Source organism: Bombina bombina, chromosome 6, assembly GCF_027579735.1.
Source record: "Bombina bombina isolate aBomBom1 chromosome 6, aBomBom1.pri, whole genome shotgun sequence".
In the NCBI taxonomy this organism is placed as follows: Eukaryota; Metazoa; Chordata; class Amphibia; order Anura; family Bombinatoridae; genus Bombina; species Bombina bombina.
In genome coordinates this window covers 689,992,201-690,002,219 of record NC_069504.1, presented here as the reverse complement: position 1 = coordinate 690,002,219, position 10,019 = coordinate 689,992,201, and the positions used below count along the sequence as shown (strand labels likewise).

Sequence of the window (10,019 nt, the reverse complement as noted above, 5' to 3'; positions counted from 1 at the left end):
GTCAAAATTTAAATGCATAGATGAATAACATATTTGAATAGAAAAATAATTGCAATATATATGTATTGGCAAAAATGCTTCTAGTAAAAGTTATCGCTGTTTTAGTGTTAACATTTTTCTCTGCATGTGCATGTGAAGCATAGCTAGATATTCTCAGTTCACCAGCATTTTAAATACTGCAGCTGCTCAGAGCGCCAGTAGGGCTTCTATCATGTCAGCAATTAACAAATTGAGTCATTACCAGATGGTACAAGCACTTTAGGCTCTCTGAGCAAGTGCTGGGTTTAAAATGCTGGTGCACGTGCATACTTAAAATACTCTTTTGAAACCGCTATAGCTTTTATTAGAAGCATTTTTGCTAATACATATATAGAATGTCCCTTTAAGTCTTACAATAGTGGGTTTTCCAAATCCTGCGAGAATTGTTAGAGCAATATAAAAAAAAACTTTAACCTTATTTCTTCAATAAACAACATCAAATTGATATATATATTATATATATATATATACACACACATTTCCACAGAAGGGCACTCTCACTTTAAATTTTTAATTAGCAGGGTGCTTGCAAAAAATATCCACAAGTAGACACTCCCTGGATTTTATTATAATCACAATATAATAAATGTGTGATTATATTAAAAGTGCCTGCGTGGACTTAAATTTAAATATATATATATAAATATATATATATATATATATATATATATATATATATATATATATATATATATATATATATATATATATATATAATGTTGTGTTATTTTAATATTTTTTCAATTCAATCTTAGTTGAATTAGAAAATCGATTAAAAATAAAGTAATTTAGAAAGCTAAATGTTTCCTAAAAATAAGACAAAAAAATGTCAGTGAGCTGTAAAAAAACAAAAACGAAACCATTGGATGTATCCTAAATTGTAAAAAAAACCCCAAAAGAACACTTATAAGCAGAGCTGTAACCACCAAGAATATTTTTACAATGTGGGCCTAAAACTACAATTCCCATCATTCTATAGGGACGTAATAACACACGTGACCACGACTGCTCAATCCCTCTCTCCGTTACAGATTCTCATCGGTTTGTAAGGCGCTCCGGCTGAGGGTGTGAGGCGGGGGCCTTCAATGCTCATAGGGCCCTGGGTGGAGATACGGGCACAGGTAAGTAGACTGGGAGGAGCCCGAAACGGTGTCTTTGATTGTCGGGCGAGAAGGGGAGGTTCTCTTTGACTCATAACGGGAATTCGCCACATCGCTACCGGCAGCCCGGAAATGACGTCACACGACCTATGGTTGTGGACTGAGACGTAGCAACTGTAACGTGAATGAGAAGAATAGAGTAGTGTTTGAGAGAGTTTTGGTGAACACTTGACGTGTGTTGGTATTTGATCTTAGACAACACTGGACATTAATGAATGTGTGGCAGATGAGGTGCTACTCTTATGAGAGAGGAAGTGGGATATAGTAGAGATCATTGTGTAGAAGAGACTGAGCATACAATCGCTGGTTAAAGGTGACAATAAAATTTAACAAGTTTTTTATTGTAGCCAATGCTCAAGTAAATAGTCAGGGCTCTTTCCCATCCTTTCTGGAATGGTGATTCTGCTGCTGCCTCGCCCTCTTCTCTACATATCTTTTCTATGTCCAATTAAGCAGGATTTGCATTTTTATTATATGTGTTGGTTTCAAAAGGCAAATCAGATACTGTAATTAGAAAGGTAAAGTTGCTATATGTGTATACATTTGAATGCTCTCCAGCATTTAAAATGTGACATTGGGAATATCTTAAAGTGAAGGTCCATTTTGATGAATTAGTGCCCGGTTTTTAATAAACCTATTAAAAACAAGGGCACTTTAATTCATCAAAATTGACATTTCAATGTTTTCTTCAAAAACTTACCTTTTAATCCTGGCAGCCGCTCCAGCACTTCCTCCGCCCGTCGCAAGCCGTCTTCTCGGGTCCAAAATGACGAATCCGGCTTCCTCCAATCACAGCGTTGCATCAGTCCAAGATTCCCCCGGGGGAAGCTGTGATTGGAGGAAGCCTGATTCATCATTTCTGACGTCTGCAGAGGCTTACGACAGCCGGGGGAATCGCTGGAGCTGCTGCAAGGATTAAAAGGTAAGTTTTTATAGTAAACAGTGAATTGTCAATTTTGATGAATTAACCCCTTAATGACCGGACCATTTTTCAATTTTCTTACCCTTAATGACAATGGCTATTTTTACATTTCTGCAGTGTTTGTGTTTATCTGTAATTTCCCTCTTACTCATTTACTGTACCCACACATATTATATACCGTTTTTTCTCGCCATTAAATGGACTTTCTAAGGATACCATTATTTTCATCATATCTTATAATTTCCTATAAAAAAAATATAAAATATGAGGAAAAAATTGAAAAAAACACACTTTTTCTAACTTTGACCCCCAAAATCTGTTACACATCTACAATCACCAAAAAACACCTATGCTAAATAGTTTCTAAATTTTGTCCTGAGTTTAGAAATACCCAATGTTTACATGTTCTTTACTTTTTTTGCAAGTTATAGGGCCATAAATACAAGTAGCACTTTGCTATTTCCAAACAACTTTTTTTCAAAATTAGCGCTAGTTACATTGGAACCCTGATATCTGTCAGGAATACCTGAATATCCCTTGACATGTATATATTTTTTTTTAGAAGACAACCCAAAGTATTGATCTAGGCCCATTTTGGTATATTTCATGCCACCATTTCACCGCCAAATGTCATCAAATAAAAAAAAAAAGTTCACTTTTTCACAAATTTTGTCACAAACTTTAGGTTTCCCACTGAAATTATTTACAAACAGCTTCTGCAATTAAGGCACAAATGGTTGTAAATGCTTCTTTGGGATCCCCTTTGTTCAGAAATAGCAGACTTATATGGCTTTGGGGTTGCTTTTTGGTAAGTAGAAGGCCGCTAAATGCTGCTGCGCACCACACGTAAATTATGCCCAGCAGTTAAGGGGTTAAATTAGGTAGCTTGTAGGGAGCTTGCAGGGTTAATTTTAGCTTTAGGGTAGAGATCAGCCTCCCACCTGACACATCCCACCCCCTGATCCCTCCCAAACAGTTCTCTTCCCTCCCCCACCCCACAATTGTCCCCGCCATCTTAAGTACTGGCAGAAAGTCTGCCAGTACTAAATAAAAGGAGTTTTTCTTTTTTTTAATAAAAAAAAAAAAAATGTTTTAGCTGTGATGGACTCCTGCCTTAGCCCCAACCTCCATGATCCCCCCCCCAGCTCTCTAACCCTCTCCCCTACCTAATTGCCGCCATCTTGGGTACTGGCAGCTGTCTGCCAGTACCCAATTTGCCCCCCAAAAAAGTGTTTTTTTTATTATCTTTTAATACCATTTTAATTTTTTCTGTAGTGTAGCAGCCCCCCACAATACCCCAACCCCCTCCCAGATCCGATATATATTTAATTTTTCCCCCCTCTTCCCACTCATTGGTGTCAGTGTGGGTAGGTAATCGCGCGCGCATGCGCGCCCCCGCACGCTCCCGGCACCCGGCGTGCACATTGCACTAACAGGAGCCGGATGCCGGGTAGCGATGGGCCGCCCACCCGCCTCCCTGTTGCGCTCCCACCCACCAACGAACCGGCCGCATCGCTACCGGTGCAGAGAGGGCCACAGAGTGGCTCTCTCTGCATCGGATGCTTTCTAAAGGGTATTGCAGGATGCCTCAATATCGAGGCATCACTGCAATACCCTGAGAGCTGCTGGAAGCGATTGCGATCGCTTCCAGCACTCTTAGACAAGTGACGTACCAGGTACGTCCATTGTCACTAACTGCAAGTTTTTGCAGGACGTACCTGGTACGTCACTTGTCATTAAGGGGTTAAAGTGCCCTTGTTTTTAATAGGTTTATTAAAAACTGGGCACTAATTCATCAAAATGGACCTTCACTTTAAAGGACAGAATATTTTACAATGTCCCTTTTGAAAGTAATCTTTCGAAACAAACATTCTGAAAAATTAGTTTTTAATATTCCTCTGCAGCACTATTTGGTATTAATTTTGTTTTAAACTAAACAAATACCGAATATTCAGGAAAAATTTACATTCATTTTCGTTAAATGTAAATGTTTCTAGTGCTATATTTACCTCTAGCGAGCTGGAGAACGGCTCTAACCCCAAGCCTTTTTCACAGAGCCCCGGACTGCGCTAAAAGGAGACTTAGTGCGGCAGATCCCAGGGCCTTCGCTAAAGGATCTTCTTTAATGTTCTTTAAAATTATTTGGTGCATTCTTTCGGATATTCGTTTTGTGAAAAGAAACAAATATCTGTTTTCGTTATGAATTCATGGCGAAACATGCACAAGCCTAATTATCACATCGTTCAGAAATTCTTAAGTACTGCTGTATTAGGAACTAGAAAACAAACGGCACATTTTACCTTCCAAATAAAGACTTCTAAACATTGTTGCGGCAGTTTACTATATATGTGTGTATGTATGTGTGTGTGTGTGTGTATATACACAATTCATTAATATAGGTTAAGCTTGCAGAGAAATCAGATCTCCATATTTTATCACTTTATATACACATGCTTCTTTATATTATAACAAAAGCCCAAAACATTGGGCCCGATGATCAAAGGATTCTCCAGCTTGGAGTGAAATTGTGATGCTGAAGGCTCAATAGAAAAAGGGGGAACTTTCCAGCACTGCAATATTTCTCATTTCTGTATATGAAGAAGACACAAGTCCAGTGCAATATAGCACTACATTGATATGAGAGTTTTGTTACACTTAAACTTTGTGCATTGTATTTTATATTACTTTATACTTCAGATAGGGTCCTTTCTATATTATATTTAAGCTTTGCACTTTTTACTTTGTTAGATTCAGATCCAACAGTGTTTTACAAATTCTTATTGTTTTGAACGTTTCTGTGTTACTTTACCCAATTAGGATCATGCTTTGTATATTTATGTGTATTGTTTACCAATGACATTGCACTTTATATTGCTCCATCAAAACTGACAGTTTAAGAACGTGGGAGGGACAGGGCAGTTCCCTTGGCTGAACAAGGGTGTTCTAAGGGTATGTCTGAAGCTCTCTATCCAGTCTTGTGAAATTATGTAAACATTTTAAACAAGCTGGTCTCGCTGATTTATCTCCCTAGCTGTATTCAAGAGAATGTAAAGTTTGCTCATAATTTACAATACACTTATTTTAACTAACAGAAAAGTAATATATACTAAACTTATTGGCAAAATCAAGTTAGATTGTAGTGACATTTGTTTAATTTGCAATTGATGTAAACTGAGCCAGGGGTGTTCTCCAGTTACCTTCTCTCTCATGTGAAATTTTGTATCCCAGATAGCTTCATTACTTTCTATGGAAGGCATCTCTCTGGGACTTCCATGTTGCACCATTTTCTTAGAAAATTCAGCCCCTGTGAAGTATGCAATATAATTTTTCTACTAACTAGAGAATGTTTTATTATCTGGTCAAATAAAGTAATGGAGCTCTTTGGGAAATTGAAGGTGACAGTTTTTCAGTTTTATTTAAAGTAGAAGAAATGCAAAGTGCAATGTATTTTGTAAAAAGTACGCATAAATATACAAAGTATGGTCCTAATTTGCTAGTTACACTGAAATTGTGTAAGCATAATAACATAAACACATTGTAAAATTACAATCCTAAATACACTTGTATACAAAATAAAATACAAAATAGGAAGTGCAAAGTTTAATTGTAATATAATTTAATCCGAAGTGTAAAGGGTAAATGTAGCAGAACGCTCATGTCATGCAGTGCTATATTGCACTGAGTTTGTCTCTCCTGCACATTCAGTAATGCAGGGAGCACCCTTTAGAGAAGTATAGCAAAATCTGCCTTTTAAGAATTTCACTAGGGATCTAGCAGTGCTGGAGGATCATTTTATAGAAGCTCACTTGAGTGGGAAGCTTTCCATCATCAGGCCCTTAGGCACTGATATTCAAACGATTCTCCAACTTGGAGAGAAATTGCAGTTCAGACTTCACAGGGGCTCACTGAATATTCAAAAGAAAAAGGGCAGAACTCTCCAGCACCGCAAGATATCTCTCATTTATGTATGTGAAGGGAAGACAAGCCCAGTTCAATATAGCACTGCATGATATGAGAGCTTTGTTACACTTACACGTTGTGCTTAATATTTTATATAATTTTACATTTCATATTGGGTCCTTTCAGTATTTTTGCATTTAAGCTTTGCTCTTTCTCATTTATATTTTAATACATTTACATTAAGCTCTAGCAGTGATTTTACAAATTCTGATTATAGTTTGAAAGTTTGTGTTACTTTACAAATTAGGATCATACTTTGTATATTTCTGTATAGCTTTTACAAATGACATTATATTACACCTTATATTTGCTGCATTGCAATCAAAAACTGACTGTTTCAGAAAGTGGGAAGTTCAAAAGATTTCCAGCCTCCAAATAGTTAAAAAAAACTTTATTCACTTATGCAGGGTCCATAATACAGCAACAACGTTTCAAACCAGTAATTGGTTCTTAGTCATGACTAAGACCCAATTGCTGGTTTGAAACATTGTTGCTGTATTATGGACCCTGTATAAGTTAATAAAGGTTTTTTTAACATACTATTTGGAGGCTGGAAATCTTTTGAATTTTGACGGTGATGTTGGGATCAGGCTAATCCTTTTTCCGTGCCCCAAAATTTGGAGAGAGGTGCTGTCTTCCCTTATGAATTATTCAGAAAGTGGGAAGGACAGGACAGTTTCCTGGGCTAAACATGGGAGTTCCCAGGTTATGTCTGATGCTCTCTCGCCAGTCTTGTTAACCCCTTAACGACTGACGACGTATGCCATACGTCCTCAAAAAAAAAGCACTTAACGACGAGGACGTATGGCATACGTCGTCGGTTTAACAGAGCACTGGAAGCGATCGAAATCGCTTCCAGCTGCTCTAACAGTATTGCAGGCTTGCCTTGAGGTCTAGGCATCCTGCAATACTGTTCCCGAGTGCCGGGACCGGATTGATCACTCCCCCACGAGTGATCACTTCCGGTTTCGCTCCACGTGGAGCCCGGCAGTGTTTCAGAGCATCGGAAGCGATCGGACACGCTTCCGATGCTCTGCTTGTGTGCTAAGTGCCTCGGTGGGTCGAGGCACTTAGATATTTGTAAAATAAAAGTAAAAAAAAAAAAAAAAAAAAAAACGAATAAAATAAAAAAAAGCCCTAAATAGCCCCCCCCCCCTCCCCCTTCACTAGGCATCCAGGCATCCAAGATGGCGATGCCCAGTGCATCATGGGGCCTCTGGGGGTGTCCCTAGCCTGCATCATCATAGGGGCAAGCTAGGGTCACCCAATCTGAGCCTCCCACCCTAAAAAAAATAATAATAATAAAATACCCCATTTGTCTGATCATGTCAATATTTGTAAATATTGACTATGATCAGTGTGGATCTCCCTCCCTCTCCTCACTTGCCATTTTGTTGGAGAGAGAGAGAGACCTGTATTTAGCAGAGAGAGAGATTTATTTCTTTTATTTGTTAAAAAATATAGAACCAAAGGCTCTTTTCAGAGCCATTAACCCCTAGCTTGCCAGTGATCACTATATATCACTGGCAGTAACATAGGTGCACTTTTTTTTTTGCTGCATTTTGCTGTCTGTGCATTTTTTTAGGGGTTAATTTTGTTGTTGTAATTTTTTAAAAACCCAAAGGCTCTTTTCAGAAACATTTAGTTAATTTAATTTAATTTTCAGAGCCATTAACCCCTAGCTTGCCAGTGATCACTATATATCACTGGCAGTAGCATAGGTGCACTTTTTTTTTGCTGCATTTTGCTGTCAGTGCATTTTTTTAGGGGTTAATTTTGTTGTTGTAATTTTTTAAAAACCCAAAGGCTCTTTTCAGAAACATTTAGTTAATTTAATTTAATTTTCAGAGCCATTAACCCCTAGCTTACCAGTGATCGCTATAAATCACTGGCAGTTGCATAGCTGTACTTTTTTGCTGTCTGCGCATTTTTTTAGGGGTTAATTTTGTTGTAATTTTTTAAAAACCCAAAGGCTCTTTTCAGAAACATTTATTTAATTTAATTTTCAGAGCCATTAACCCCTAGCTTGCCAGTGATCGCTATAAATCACTGGCAGTTGCATAGCTGTACTTTTTTGCTGTCTGTGCATTTTTTTAGGGGTTAATTTTGTTGTTGTAATTTTTTAAAAACCCAAAGGCTCTTTTCAGAAACATTTAGTTAATTTAATTTTCAGAGCCATTAACCCCTAGCTTGCCAGTGATCGCTATGTAGCATAGCTGTACTTTTTTGCTAGTTAATTTAGTTAATTTAATTTAATTTTCAGAGCCATTAACCCCTAGCTTGCCAGTGATCGCTATAAATCACTGGCAGTTGCATAGCTGTACTTTTTTGCTGTCTGTGCATTTTTTTTAGGGGTTAATTTTGTTGTTGTAATTTTTTAAAAACCCAAAGGCTCTTTTCAGAAATATTTAGTTAATTTAATTTAATTTTCAGAGCCATTAACCCCTAGCTTGCCAGTGATCGCTATAAATCACTGGCAGTAGCATAGCTGTACTTTTTTGCTAGTTAATTTAGTTAATTAATTTAGTTAATTTAATTTTTTTTAGTAATTGTTTTCTGTGATACAAAAATGTCACAGAAAAGATATAGTGCTGAGGAGGCGTATGCCATCCTTGCGTCAGAGTCAGATGCCTCTATTTCTGACTCAGACCCCAATTTTGACCCTGCCATGTGCTCAGATACATCACTAGATACAGTCTCAACTGATAGTGATGTATCTGTGGCTGCTAGCCCCCCTGCCAGAAGGAGGCGTGTTGCTGCCATTGCTGCTGAAGAGTGGGTAACGCCTCATCTGCAGAGGCCAGATATCCCACCCTTCACAGCAAATGCTGGCATAAATATAGATGTGGCAGGTTTTAGCCCCCAGCAGTTTCTGGAAGTGTTTCTGGGCGATGATATATTGGGGAACATTGTCGCCCAAACTAATTTATATGCCCATCAGTTCTGTGCTGCAAAGCCTGGAACATATTTGGCAAAGCAACAATGGGCCCCCATCAATGTGCCAGAATTCAAAAAATTCTGGGCATTGACTATGCTGATGGGCATCATAAAGAAACCCTCCATTCGCTCCTACTGGAGTACTAGCCCCATCTGCTCTACCCCCATTTTCTCCCAGACTATGTCGAGGAAGAGGTATGAAATGATTCTGCATTTCATGCACTTCAGCGACAACAGCCTGTGCCCCCCTAGGGAGCATCCCCAATTTGACAGGCTGTATAAAATCCGCCCCCTGATAACCCACTTTTCTGCCAGGTTTGCAGAGGCTTATACACCTGGAAGGAATATATGCGTTGATGAATCCCTAATGAAGTATAAGGGAAGGCTGGGATTCAAGCAGTATATTCCTTCCAAACGCTCCAGATATGGGGTAAAGGTGTATAAGCTCTGTGACAGCGAGACTGGGTATACTCAGGCCTTCCGGGTGTATGAGGGAAAGGATAGCCACCTTGACCCTCCAGGTTGCCCAGAACATATGGGAACCACTGGCAAGATTGTCTGGGACCTGATATTACCCCTAATGAACAAAGGGTATCACTTGTACTTAGACAATTTTTATACAAGTGTCCTTTTGTTCAAGCTACTGTATTGCTTTGATACAGTAGCTTGCGGTACAATTAAAAAGAACCGCGCAGGTTTCCCAGGACAGCTTGTACGCACCCGGCTACGAAGGGGGGAGACCTCTGCTCTGCGCCGGGGGGAGACCTCTGCTCTGCGCCAAGAGGAGCTGTTGGCACTGAAGTACAGAGACAAGAAGGATTTATACCTTCTTACCACCATCCACACAGAGAGGACGGTGGCGGTTTCTGTACGTGGCAGAGCTGAGATCATAAGGAAGCCAGTGTGCATCAAGTCTTATAACCGGCATATGGGTGGGGTTGATCTGGCTGATCAGCTGCTGCAGCCCTACCTAATTATGCGGAAGACAAGGGCCTGGTACA

General features: G+C 39.0%; 1 protein-coding gene across 1 annotated transcript in view; it reads left to right on the top strand.

The window, feature by feature from the left end:
• The first annotated feature begins 1,047 nt into the window (after positions 1-1,047).
• Positions 1,048-10,019, top strand: part of C6H2orf42 (chromosome 6 C2orf42 homolog) — a 143,050-nt gene continuing 134,078 nt past the window's right edge. The window contains exon 1 of the mRNA XM_053717774.1: positions 1,048-1,160. The gene's annotated coding sequence lies outside the window, so the exon portion shown is untranslated. The remainder of the gene's footprint in view (positions 1,161-10,019) is intronic.